Genomic DNA, 13,363 nt, shown 5'->3' with positions numbered 1-13,363 from the left:
AAAATTACCATTGCTGACCATAGCAAATACATACAAAATTAAAAAAACCGAAAACCTAATAATCAAAGTTCGGCCACTTAAACTAGAATGGTGAAACTTAAGGCAATCCATGCTCTTTTATTTTCTTTTTGACCCACTGCAACATAATTCTGAGATTTCCTTCTAGTGGTATTGCTATTTGGAAAAAGTCATTAACCTCTGTAATCCTCACTTTTATATTTTTAAAAAGAACCTGAATCCTTTGATAAGAAATATACTGTGTATAAAAATTACTTTGTAAAAACTTAATATTACTAATCACATTATTAACATTATTAATGACATGCACTGAATTCCCAGTTAGAGGCCAGGTACAATGTATATGTCTGTGAAAATAAGTATACGTACTCACCTATATACATATGCAAACATACATATATTGAAATTCAACATATATAGTAAACACAAATACATATGTACATATTTTTAAATAATACATATTATGAAATAGTCTCTATCCACATTATAGTTTCATTTTACCAAAATTATATATTAGACATCAATTACTAGAGCATATCCTTATTGATATACTATTAAAAATGGTAAAATAAAGTTGTCATGGTGCCTTCATAATTTCCATCACTTTTGGGGAGAATATTAGTACTAGTGCTCTTACACACACACACACATAAACACACATTTTTATTGCTTTGTGTTCATTGATGGCAAAATTTTCATTCCATTTATTAACAGCTAACACTTACATAGCACTTACTATATGCTAAGGACTGCCCCAACTGTTTTACATAAATTAAAAATTTTAATCATTAGAAGACTTTTTAAGATACTTCTTATATACTCATTTCAGATTTTGAAACTGAAGCGCATAGAGGTTACATGACTTGCCTAAAGGCACTCATCTAATAAAAGACAGAACAGAAATTTGAACCCATGCTCCTCATCACCTTGTTGTACTGCTTTTCACATCGAAATATGCTTTAGGTAGGAGCAAAACTTTAATTGTCTAATAACCATTTAAGGGTAATTTGTGATACTGTTACTGTTGTAGAGAACATACTCACATTGGTAAACAAGGGCAAGGGTAAATTATAGGCCAACTCAGCAGAGATAAGGACTTAATCTAGATTAACGTAATTGTCTTCTCAATTTCTGCTCCAATTCTCTCTACTTTTCTCACTTTTCATGTCTGTATCATTGGCTACTTAGATCTACTTAGTTAAACATAGAGTTCTTTAGAAGAGGATGTATTTGTTAATGAGAATATTTACCTTCCCCATCCTAACTCTTGGATTGATTTTTCGTTCATGACTCCTTTACCAAATCCTCTATTTCTGTCAGCCCAATACACTGATTCATTATTAGTCTTTCTCTCTCCCTCTCCCTTGCACTCTCCCTCTCCTACTCCCTCTGTTATAAATTGACATATAGGAGTCCTAAATTTCTTGGTAATTTATTCCTAAACAGTTTGTTCTTTTGTTCTCATTATAAATGGGATCTTTCTATCATTTGGATTATGAACTGGACTATGCTAATATAATACAAATTTCTGGTTCTTTTGAAAATCAGTAGCTCTGAAATATTATGCCATTATTCCAATATGGCAACAGTGAGCCAGAGTTGAGTAGGCTCTTCCTCCTTTCAATAGGGCATATAGTTGTCCCTTTATCACACTCCATCCTCACCCCACTACATGCATTTAGCTTACCTGAATGGCCACTATAGGAAAATGCTTTTATTTAATGTTGGGTGAGTCATAGACACAGGTGTTTACATCACTTAGATGAAAAAAGATTGTGACATCTGTTTGACTGTTGACTCTATGATCTCGCAAAGCCTGGTATCTAAATGTCACCTCTCCAAACTAGGCTGCCAGGTGTTTCTAGCTCTGTCTGCTCTTCTGTGACATGATCTTGACCTCTCAGACCAGAAGTATTTCCTTCCTCCTCCCTAACTGCACCCTCCAGAGTTTCCCCTTCCTGCTAAAGGTGGTCCCATTATTGCCTACCAGAATGGTAGCCTTAAAGTTGCTGAAAATATTCCTTTCATCCATAACCTTATATGCATATCTGTGCTACCTTCCTCTGAGGATTTACCATTTTTGAGAAAAGGGATTAAAAACAAAAAACCAAAAATTTTTATATCCCAGGCCTTATAATTTCTCACTTCTTACACTAATATAATTTCCTCCAGATCTCTAATGCACCATCTGTGATGAGGCTATATAAATTACAATCATTAAAAAGAATTTCTCACCCACAGTTGAGTCTTGGCTTATTATACCATAATGGACTGTAAAAATTTCAGGTGGACATTCCTAAAGCAAGATTATAATTTATTAAGGCACTCTTATTATACCTATCTCTGCAATATGTAATAATATCGTAAATCATTTGGTTAGACTGTTTGCATTAAAAGATGCAGTGGAGCTTGTTCATCTGCCTACTTTGTCCTCAAACATTTTGTAAACAGATTTCACAAAGCTATGATTCTCACCTCAATTTTTTAAGAAACTTTACTCTTGTAATGATTTTTTTGATTATCAAAAAGTTGTGAAGATATTAGAGTTCTTGTTAATCGCCCAACAAGTTTCATTTTCCCCTAATATTATCCTCTTACATTACCATGGTACATTTGTCCAGACTATGAAACCAACGTTAGTATATTACTATGGATGTTGATTGAATTGTGCCCCCCAGTTTGGGCACATTCTTCATCTTGATCTGAATTCTGGTGAGGGGGGTATGAAACTATGGTAACTAAGATGAGTCTTCAGGTTGTTATTTGAGTTAAGGTATGGCCCAATTAGGTCATGTTGGGCTTTAATCTAGATTACTAGGGCCTTTTATAAGCAAAATGAAAGTCAGACAGAGAGAGAAGCCACAGGGAGCAGCCAGAAGTTGGAAGTCAACATAACCCAGAAAAGCCAAAGACCATGGAATGCCGGCAGCCAGCTTCAGACACCACAGTCTTCTGGGGAAAGCATCATTTTACTGACCCCTTGATTTGGGACTCTCCAAGGCTCAAAACCATGAGCCAATAAATTCCCATTGTTTAAGCCAAAAATCATAAATGAATTTTTAAAGGTACTGTTGTAGAATTTGAGAGAAGTTCAATTATTTGAGTATAGAGAGGCCAGGACTCAGGAATGATTTTGAGAAGGAAAAATGGTTTATTGACGGCTGCCCGGACTCGGGAACTTCTGTTTGAATCCCGAGCCCTGAACAAGATTTTCAAACTTCTTTTATACAGAAAGGAAAGGCCAAATGGTCCCTTTGTTTCAGTTCTCAATAGGCTTCAATTAGCATATATATCTTCCACATCTTAGGTAAGCTTTTAGCATGGACTCCAGACATTTTAGATAAGCCTTTTAGCATATTTACTTTTTGCATTTCCCCTAAATACTTAAAGTTTATAGCCCTTGCATTGTTAAACTGTTTCCTGGGACTGGAGCCTGTTGTCATTGTCCCTAAGGGCAGGACTGCAGCCTCTTACCATTCCACACCCACAGCCTTCAGCTTAGGTTATCTCTGAAGAGACAAAGAGCCTTCCACCCATAGCCCACATCATTCCCCCCCTTTTGCCAAAGTTTAACTTGCTAAGCTTTGGCATAATTATTGTTGGAGCTATGAGGTGGATGGCTGTTTGTTGTTTTGATTGATTATTTATCAGTCTTTAGTACAGCATTTGGGACTGTTTTTAGAAGTTTAGAACTTTTCATTCTGGACAGCAGAATCTTGGGCAGGGGCCTCCTGCAGTTATTCTGCTGCCACTGGCACTCACGTGGATTTCCAGTCAGGTTCCAGATCCATCTATTACTTTTATTTTACTCTTAAAGAGTTTACACCTTTAATTTAAAAGGGGTGCTGAAGGGAGACGATCTCTTTTCTGTAACTGCTTCCTGCTGGCCATGGGCTGTAGTCATTGCCTAATAAGGTGTAAAACTCTTAATTTATTCTAATTGGAGGAAGATGGATCTGGCATTCTGTATGAAGTTGGATGAAGTTTTCATATGGTTAATAAGATGTTCACTCTGAAAGAAACAAACTTAATTAAAAATTTGGAATACCCGTTTTTAAAAGAGGACACATTGGATTACAGAGGTAGACAAGGTTAGATGCCTATAAAGATGGCACTCCTTAAAAGCTGGTGGGAACAGCATATATACATATTTTTAAAGTTATTCATCTTTAGAGATAAATTGCAACAGACACTTAGCTTTGTCTGAAGACACATTCCAAGCTGTTCAATGATTGACACTCATTCGCTCTGTCAGATGCTCCTGGTGAACTGGCACTCCTTGGGAAACTGGCTTCACTCAGGATTAGAACACTGATTTGGAAATACTCTTAGTTTTCACCTGTGGGAGTGATCAGAACTACAGAATAAAGATTTTTACACCTTCGTTTTCATTGTACAATTTCTAGCAATTTTGACTTGTTCAATAGGTGACTCACCATCAGCAAGCAAGCCTCACTTTTGCTACACAGCAGAGTACAGCAGAATATAGAAGTTGACTGAGACTGGCTGAGACTGCCACCTTATTCTATAGACATGTTATTAACTGTTTAGAAAATGATTTTACCAGGAATTTAACATGTCTAATATACTTCTGCACTTGATCCAAAATAGAAAAGATAACATTACAATTATTAGGCATATATTTAGTACAGGAAAGTACAGCACTTAATATTAACTAATGTATTACTTAATGCATAAGGATTCAGAGTTGCAATTATTAGTTTTGAGTTTCAGGTTTGTAATACCTTACATGTTATCTCTCCATGAGAGCAGGCCATAATGCCAATTGTGTTTAGGTTTCACTTACAGTATCCTGGTATCATGGCTCCACTTAGCATGTTCTTCAACACAGTGAGCAAGTTGCAGCATCCTTCATCTTAGAGAGATTTTCCAGTATTCCACTAGCCTGGTGCATAGTGCTCTCTGGCACTATGGAACAGTGCCAGTCTGGAGGCGATATCCATTGTACACTTGGCTGTACCGAGTCATTATTGGCTGCTGCAGGAGCTTGAAACTGCAATATAGTTTCCATCGACTTCAGGAGCAGAACCAGAGATTGATATAGCACATATTTTAATTGAGGGGTCCAGTGACCAGCCTAGCCAATAACTCACATGTAGAGGCCACTTGTAATATATTCAAGGCCTGGTTTGAATGCACAAGAGTTTGACAATGTTAAAGTTTATTCCTTGTTTTTATATATATTTTAAACAACTTAACGCAACACATATATCAAATGACTGTTTACTTACACAATTTTACTATGAAGATAACAGTAGGTACTTTACTTTAGTAATAGAGGAAAAAATATTTTTCATTGTTAAAATTAAAACAGAAGACTTCCAATATAATCAAGATAACTTTTTATTACCATTTACTTAAATATGTACTTTGCGGTGGCCTTCAGACAGGTTTTATTATCATTAAGTTATTTCTGCTACCAATACCAATCTAAGTTTTAGTTAACAATGACTTCTCTAGAACTAGAACTATTTAAACATTTTCAGTTTGGCAGATGTTTTACAAACTCCTTATAATTGACTATAACCACGGTGACTAGACACCTCATGTTTAAATAAACTTATTAAATTACAATTACCAAAGAAATTTACTCTTTATTTAAGAGAACATATCTACAATCTTTTTCCTTTAGCTGAATTTCACCAATGTGAACTCACAATTTTCATTACTCTAAAGATTTCGTACATAATGTTAATTTAGTTTATAAATTAACTATGGGAGATTACACTCAAGTTAAATAAAATTGAAACCATAATAGTTTATGCAAGGAGTGTTCTCTTTTTCCCTTACAGGAAGCTAAAAACTTCTTTTCTTTAAGTTATGAAAATTATTAATTTAAAAGCATACTGACTACCAGGTTTTAAAACACATGCATACTGACTACCAGGTTTTAAAACACATGCATACTGACTACCAGGTTTTAAAACACATTACACAATTACTTAATATTTTAAAATCATAACCCAGGAAAGATCTCTCCATAGTTTTTATGGGCTTTCCTTTACTTACTGAAATTTGTTAATAGAGCCACTAATTACCTTTATTTTGTTGGAAAGAAATCTTCTGGAAGAAAATAAGGCTCACCAGATTGTGGAGAAGAAAATAATTTATGCTCAATCTTGCAAGAAGGGGTGCAGAGCCAGGTATGGCTGGTGCCACAAACAAAGAAAAATGACACAATTTATACCCCTAAGCCTAGCATGCAATCTCTTCCTCTGTTTTTCCATAGATTGGATACTTCAGAAGTTACAGCTTATCTGAGATTTAACTTTCCCACGCAAAAGTTTGATTTAACTGCTTCCTCTATCACATTCCAACCATTTTAGTTTTTACCTGCTCCCCCCTTTGTCAAATAAGGAATAGAATTTAGTGCTGAAATGGCACCGACTTAGCTCCTTCTTGGGCATCCTTCCACTGTCCATAGGACTGGCCTAAACTGGTCTCCTCCACTGCTGTCCAACCCGGGAGTGGGAGACTGAGGCAGCAGGCCGCCAGGTTACATCAACATTTTCTTATGTGAAAATTAACCTAATCTTTGTTTTTTTGCGTTTTATGGCTGACAAAAGGTTTAAACTGGGAAATTACCAGGCAAACTGATTCTTAATTCCCTAGCCTAGTAGATAGGTTTAATCTGCCACACCTAGTCTTGCCTTAAAAGCTCTTGCAAAGAGGAGGCCCTTTCCCAATTGTTTCCATAATCAGATTTCTATGACTTTTTCATCCTGCTTAGTTTAATTTGGGCTTTAAGAATATTTATAAATATAACTGCATATTTAATTTTTAACAATTTGAATAGACCTCTTTTAAGAATTTTTATTTGTTAATTTGATATTATTCTGATGTATGAAGACATACATTGAGCATTTTTTAAAAATGGGCAGACACAAAGAGTTAGACACAAACACAACTCATTGATATTACTTATAATTTGCATTATTTTATATACTGTTTAGCTTAATTAATTAGGGGTCCAGAAATACATATTACTTATATAACTGCATATTTAACCTCAACAATTTGAGCAAATAGGCAGATATAAATAGTTTGAGACAAAAACATAACTTTAATTACTTTAAACTTCTAATCTTTACAAAACAAGTGTGACTGCAAACATTTCAAAGACTCTTGAAACTCTTCTTAATTTGCACTATGACCATGCAGTTTACCACAAGAATTTTCCTTCTTACTTAATGGACTGTAATAACCAAAATGTTCTCAATGCCTTAGCACCATTTTGTTTTAGAACTTTATATTTTACCTTGAAATTAGCAGAATTTTGGATAAGCAACAAGATTAATTTTATATATATTTACTGAGGCTATTTGAAGCCTCAGGGAGACAGACTGCTTTCTCTCATGAATTGCCACTCTTAGGAACACTGACCGTCAAGGCAGGAGACTTCTCCCCTTCCACCCCCCCCTTTTTGATTTTGGAGATAATAAAACTCCAGTGGTCATTTAACCTTACTCCATCAGGCAGCCATTTATTTAGTTTACACTTGAATTCATGAGAGAAAGGGTTACTAATACCAGGAGAGGAGACAGTGATGTCCCAGCTCTTCTCAATTATGAAATAACCATAGGCAAAGGCAAAGGGTAAGGTTAGGCTTGAAGTAACCATAAACAAAGGAAAGGTTAGTTTAGAATTTACACTTAAATAATAGTTTCAAGCTAAATTCACCAAGCTATAATTTCAGTTATTGTCTTTCCACTGTTTTATAATATAAATGCATTTATAAATGATTTTAACTCTTACAGTTTTTATTAATTTTTTAAAAACCTATTAATTTTATATAATACCCTAAATACCTTTCATTCGACTTATAACATATTAAATGAACTTAACCATTACTTTAATTTTTCCTTTAAAGTAAAAGAATAAATCTCTTGCAGTTAGTTTGAAATAAAAGGCTACTTTTCAGGATTTGATTTATAGAACATAAAATGTTCTTATAAAAGAGGTAAGACTCTTCTTCAAACACTGAGGAAATGATGAGGTTAAAGCACAAGAAGCTATTCATAAAAGATTTTCTTTGTATATTGATCTTACTAAATTTTAATCATAAAAATTTTCCTTCCACAAACCTTCCTCACTTTCAGTATTCATTCAGGTTCTGTCCCACACTCTACTCTTTCCAATAATCAATCATTTTATCTTAGGACAAAATCATCTTCTGTTTCCTTAACAATAAAAACACACTCCATATATCCCACATACTAAGTTACCAGGTAAACTTCTTACAACATATAATTGCCATTAATACTAAACAAGTTTGTTAAAATAATGAACTTTTTTTCACTTTAAATACTTAGTAGCATGTAATACCAGAAACAGTTTTTTTGGAAGCAAGTTGGCAGGGGAGATTGGCTGCCGAATAAGTTTGTTATAAAATTGCCTTTTATTATTATTATTTATCAATTCAGTTTTGTTAAATAATGACTTTCTGCAATTAGCCACTTAAATACCTTAAACAATGCTTTGTAAAACTTTTATAATTATTTATACCCTTAAGACAATTTTACCTTCACAGAACACATTCTCTTACTTAAAGTTACTACAATACCTTCTAAGAACCTGGGCAGAAAGCAAAGGTATTTTGGCTTTGACACCCTAAGGAGGGAACTTTACTGCATTTATTCTGATTCTGCTTTTCATCCCCTTCACTTCCCCCGCTTCCAGGCAGTCGGGTGCACAACAAACAGGAATGCGGCTTATGAATAGAAGGGTGGACTCACTGGAAAGGGGCAAGCTGCTCCCCCCTTTCCAGCTTTCAGCCAAAATGGGCAGACAGAACCTACTCAAATTTGGCAACTCTCCCAGGAACCCAACCGCTCTGACTGGGACATTCCCAACAAACTTGGATGCTTGGCGCGGACACAGATGGCCTCCAAGCCCCGGCAAAGGGCCAGACCAGAGACAAGACAGCAGAGCATGCACAAACATCTAGACTCCGCAAACATCCAGACTCCTCAGCTTTTGCCCCAGAATCATTTCACCCCCTTGCCAATGGCAAGGGAGGGCTCCAGCTCAGCTGTAATTCTACTTTACATAAGGACACAACTCCAACACTAGCATTGAGCTGACACAGACAGAAGCACAAAGGTCACTAATCTGACCCACAAGTTTATATATTTATTTTCACCATGGCTGCCCCCACAGCCATCACAAACCTCAGAACACTTAACATTTGGTATAAAGCGAATTCATTCACAAATTAGCACCATAACAAAAGATTTCAGCTAGGCTTTTTCCACTGTTTAAACTTTACACCCAGACCAAGCTCCACCAGAAAAACCGATCCATTTTCCTGTAACCAAGTTTTGTTTTCCTTAATCTAGACCAATTTCCAGGACATTAGGACTTGACCCTATAAATAGCCCTTCCTATTAAAATCGAGACTCCACTCCTTTAGTGGATATAAGACCAGTACCAGATTCTAACATGCAGTTAGACAAACCCAAAACACCAGGGCTTTTCCCCGGTTTTTCTCCTTTTCCCAAGCCTAGAAAGAACGGCTTCCCCCCAGCCTTCTGGGGCTACTAGGGTTCTCTCGGGAGGTGATCAGCCTCCCCTTCCTAGCAATTAAAGCTAGGGCCTTCCAGACTGTGCTCACCCGGGGAGTCTTACCTTCTTCCAAGTTCAGAGTTCTTTTTCGTTCCCAGAATTTTTCTCTTCAGACCTTCCATTGCCCTCGATTTTTGTCGGGAAGATTCTGGTGGAGCCCACATCTTTTCTGGATTAAATTTAATCCAGGGGCACCCAGATTTGGGGTTCACCCGAGTCCTCCCGGCTTCCTCGGGGATTTGGAAGGGGCTGCAAAATGCTACCGTCTCTGGCCTTCATTTGGTGTCCCACCAGAGTCGCCAAAAATGTTGTAGAATTTGAGAGAAGTTCAATTATTTGAGTATAGAGAGGCCAGGACTCAGGAATGATTTTGAGAAGGAAAAATGGTTTATTGACGGCCGGCCGGACTCGGGAACTTCTGTTTGAATCCCGAGCCCTGAACAAGATTTTCAAACTTCTTTTATACAGAAAGGAAAGGCCAAATGGTCCCTTTGTTTCAGTTCTCAATAGGCTTCAATTAGCATATATATCTTCCACATCTTAGGTAAGCTTTTAGCATGGACTCCAGACATTTTAGATAAGCCTTTTAGCATATTTACTTTTTGCATTTCCCCTAAATGCTTAAAGTTTATAGCCCTTGCATTGTTAAACTTTTCCTGGGACTGGAGCCTGTTGTCATTGTCCCTAAGGGCAAGACTGCAGCCTCTTACCGTTCCACACCCACACCCTTCAGCTTAGGTTATCTCTGAAGAGACAAAGAGCCTTCCACCCATAGCCGACATCAGTACCAGGGTCAGGAATTGAACTTGGGAGCTTATATGTGGGAAGCCAGTGCTTGACCATTGAGCTATACCAGCTCCCCAACATGAATGGTTTTTATAAGAAGTCTGCTGTAATTAATTTCTTTATTCCTCTGTGGATACTGTATTTTTTGTCCTCTGGCTGCTTTCTATATTCTCTCTCTTTCTTTTGCTCTTTCTCTCCCTCTCAGTCATTTGCATGTTAACCTAGATTCTATGCATGTGTGTGAGTGTGTGTATTTTTCTTGCTTGGTGTTTGTTCTTTAAGTATGTTGGACCTAAGGTTTGCTGTCTGTCATTACTTCATGACCATTGCTTCTTCAAATATTTCTTCTGTTCCTTTCTATTGCTATTCTCTGCTGGTGTTCCAATTATAAATATGTTACACTGTCACATATTGTCCCATAGCTTTTGGATGCTCTTTTTTTTTATTTCTGTTGACTCTTTGTTGTAGGTAATTTCCTAAATGGTTCATTAAACTTTTGTGTAATCCCATCCCCTTGTATATGGGTTGATTATAGTGACATGTGCTTCTAATAGAAAGAATTTAGAAAAACTGATGAGGTGTAATTTTCAAGATTGTGTTATCAATGGCTGTTGCTGTGTCTTTCCAGAACTCATCTTGCTGGAACTCATACTCCCCCTGCCTTGTAGGAAGATCCACCTATTAAGGAACTGAAGGGAGACCCAGTCCAACTTCCACCAAGAAAGAGAAGCCCTCAGTCCATCATCTCAGAAAGACATGAATCATACCACAGCCATTTAGTAAGCATGGAAACAGATCCTTTCTCAGGCAAACCTTCAAATAAAAGCATAACCCAAGCCCACCACCTAATTGTGACCTGTGAGAGCCCTTGAAGCAGAGCGCTAGTTACTGTCCAAATAGAAGTTCATCACATCATTGCTCCTTGCCATCATAATGGTAAGAAGAGGACTCAAGCATTCAGATTGGCATCTTTTGCTAACTATCTAGACTTTTGAATCTGAAAATGGGAGAATCCCAAAAAAGAAGCAAAATTTTTAAAGAAGTGACAATTCACACTTTGAGTCAAAGAAGAGCAATACCCACTTCTTCATTTTTAAAATATTTTTAGCTCTTGCTACTGTAAGATCAAAGTTCAGACATTCACCAACAATAGTTTGCTCTGGATTCTATCAGCATGAAAATGTTAAAAAGTTGAAAATATTCCCAGGCATCCTGCATTTTGAGAATCCCACGGAGAAGGCTGAGAAACAAGGTACTAAACAAAGTTTCATCACTCTCCCTTTGTACTCTTCATTTAAATTAAAACTTCTACACATACTAAACATTAGCAGTTCTTCTCAACCCTCCTCTTATCTCTAACAACCTATACTCTGATTTTTAGCTCCATGTGTTTATTCTTTGTATTTAGTTTGTATTAATGAAACCGTGCAATATTTGTCTGCGGGTGGTTTCGGGCCTCCAGGAGGGCCGGCGAGGCTGGCCGGGCGGGCTCTCCGGATGGGGCCGCCGCGCGGGTGAAGGAGGAGGAGCGGGCATGAAGCCTCAAGGCCCCTTATTACCGCTCAAGTTTGGTGGGGACCCGCGACGCGATGAAGAACGCCAGGGAGACGAGGACTATGCGCAGGTCTGTTTATTGAGGAAGTGCTTGCAAATATAAGTCTGGGGGAGCAGAGGCGGGGCTGGCCTGGGACGAGTGTGGATTGGTGGGAATGGACTTTATGCCCTAATATGGCTGAGAGATGTCGCTATCCAGGCCAGTGGGCGGAGAAGGGGCAGAGGGGGGCCGGCAAGGGGCGGGACGGGGGCTGGCAAGCTGTGACTGCCAGGCGCGCCTGCGCCCTGCCGGGAGGGGTGTGGTTATGTCTGCACTTGCGTGTTGTGGGAGGGGGGAAGAGGCGCTGGGGTTCCTCTATCGGCGGCCTCTCGCGGAGGCCCCTGGAGGGGGGGGGGGGTTGAGAGAGAGGCGCAGGCAGCGGCCGGATCGTGGTGGGGGAGCGAGGGGAGGGCGGGAAAGTGCCAGGTTTCCCCTCTCGGCAGAGGGCCCTACGCCCGTGCCTGCCACCCGGGCTGGCTCACGCCGGCGCCTGGCGTGTGCAGTGCCCTGCCACCGCCGTGAGCCACACCTCGGCCTGACGTCTCTCCTCATTTGTCCTTTTGTATCTGGGCTTACTTCACTTAGTATAATGTGTTCAACATTCATCCATGTTTTCATATGTGTCCCCATTTCATTTCTTCCTACTGCAGCATAGTATTCCATCATATGTGTATACCATAGTTTGTTTATCCACTCATTGGTTGATGGACGCTTCAGTTGTTTCCATCTTTTGTCAACTGTAAATAATGCCACTATAAACATGAGTGTGTAGATGTCTGTTCATGTTATAGTTTTTAGTTCTTCTGGATGTATTCCTAGTAGAGGAATTGCTGGATCATATGGCAGTTCTATATTTAGCTTCCTGAGAAACCGCCAAACTGTCTTCCACAGAGGCTGCACCATTTTACAATCCCACGAACAGTGAAGGAGTGTTTCTACTTCTGCACATCCTCTTCAGCACTTATTGTTTTTTTTTAAATAATGGCCATTCTATGCAGTGTTAGATGATTATCTCATTATTGTTTTGATTTGCATTTCCCTAATCACTAGTGATAGGGAACATTTTTTCATGGCCTTTTTGGCCAACTGTATTTCCTCTAGAGAAATATCTATTTAAATCTTTTGCCCATTTTTTAATTGGAGTGCTTGCTCTTTTGTTGTAGAGTTCAATGATCGCTTTGTATAGAATGGAAAACAAACCCTTATTGGATATGTGACTTGCAAATATTTTCTCCCATTGAGTGGACTGCCTTTTCACCTTCTTGATGAAGTCTTTTGAATCACATAAGTGTTTGAATTTGAGTAGGTCCCATTTTATCCATGGTTTTTTTTCCTTGCTCATGCTTTTGGTGTAAGATTTCGGAATCCACCTCCTCCCAC

At 38.2% G+C, this 13,363-nt stretch overlaps 1 protein-coding gene across 5 annotated transcripts in view; it reads left to right on the top strand.

The window, feature by feature from the left end:
* LOC101414513 (scavenger receptor cysteine-rich type 1 protein M130) overlaps positions 1 to 13,363 on the top strand; it is a 118,703-nt gene that overhangs the window by 42,520 nt on the left and 62,820 nt on the right. For 4 of the 5 annotated variants that reach the window (XR_011646658.1, XM_058282720.1, XM_058282721.1 and 1 more), the window contains exon 2: positions 11,018 to 11,641. The gene's annotated coding sequence lies outside the window, so the exon portion shown is untranslated. Of the gene's footprint in view, positions 1 to 847; positions 982 to 11,017; positions 11,642 to 13,363 lie in introns of all 5 variants that reach the window. The other variant, XM_058282718.1, reaches the window with a different exon arrangement.

Source organism: Dasypus novemcinctus, chromosome 20 (assembly GCF_030445035.2).
Source record: "Dasypus novemcinctus isolate mDasNov1 chromosome 20, mDasNov1.1.hap2, whole genome shotgun sequence".
NCBI lineage: Eukaryota > Metazoa > Chordata > Mammalia > Cingulata > Dasypodidae > Dasypus > Dasypus novemcinctus.
This window is presented reverse-complemented; position numbering and strand designations above follow the sequence as displayed.